Here is a 773-nt window from a genome sequence, read left to right as displayed (position 1 = left end):
TAAAGGATGCTTAATTACAGCTGATTCAACTCCAGATTTTCTATCGGGGCCGAAAGAGTTTTCACAGTCAATCCATTTGCACTGAATGAAAGTTAATTAGTCTTTCCTGAGTAAACAGATTCACTTCCTCACTCCACTCCGTCCTTCGCAGCCAATCCCACAGGTGGCGGAGGGGCCCGGGGCCGGCGGCCGGGAGCGTCAGTCATACCCTGCGTGACGCGGCGCTCGGGAGGCTGGCGCGGCGTCCGGGCGAGACGGCCGAGCGATGCTGACTGAGCGGGAGGAGGCGCGGAGGCCAGGCGGCGGGAGGCAGGCAGCAGGCAGACAGGCAGCGACACACAGAGCGCTGCCAGAGCGGCTGACGGCCGGGCTTGGCTGGCACTCAGGCGGGGACACTTGGTGGCTCTCTGGGCTGGCGCATTCGCAGATTCGCGCCCCAGAGAATGGCGACGGATAACACACTGGCCGAAATGGCACAGTGGACGATCACAGCCTCACGGACTGTCACTGGATGTCTTCTTGGCTGAGATTGCTACGGAAGACTGACTGAGTTGATGCGAACACAAACTAACCGAGAGAATTTCTTGTCAGACGCAGACCGGGGCAGTAAAATGCTGCTCATTTGTTTGACATACTGACGAACAAACCGGGAAAACCTGCTGGCCTGAATGGCACTTGACGTGCATGACACTATTCAGAATGGCACTGGCTCCCCTTCGTTTTATATTCCCAGTTTTATTCCAACTTGTAGCCTTGATCCTCCAGGGTTGGAA

General features: G+C 56.7%; 1 protein-coding gene across 1 annotated transcript in view; it reads right to left on the bottom strand.

Annotated features, from left to right (window-relative positions):
- LOC125046325 (glutamate receptor ionotropic, kainate 2-like) overlaps window positions 1–345 on the bottom strand; it is a 257,819-nt gene extending 257,474 nt beyond the window's left edge. The window contains exon 1 of the mRNA XM_047644091.1: window positions 209–345. The gene's annotated coding sequence lies outside the window, so the exon portion shown is untranslated. The remainder of the gene's footprint in view (window positions 1–208) is intronic.
- Between the last annotated feature and the right edge of the window lie 428 nt (window positions 346–773).

The sequence above is a fragment of the Penaeus chinensis genome, chromosome 4 (assembly GCF_019202785.1).
Source record: "Penaeus chinensis breed Huanghai No. 1 chromosome 4, ASM1920278v2, whole genome shotgun sequence".
NCBI lineage: Eukaryota > Metazoa > Arthropoda > Malacostraca > Decapoda > Penaeidae > Penaeus > Penaeus chinensis.
Note: the sequence above shows the minus strand (reverse complement) of the source record. Positions and strands in the feature narration are given on the sequence as shown.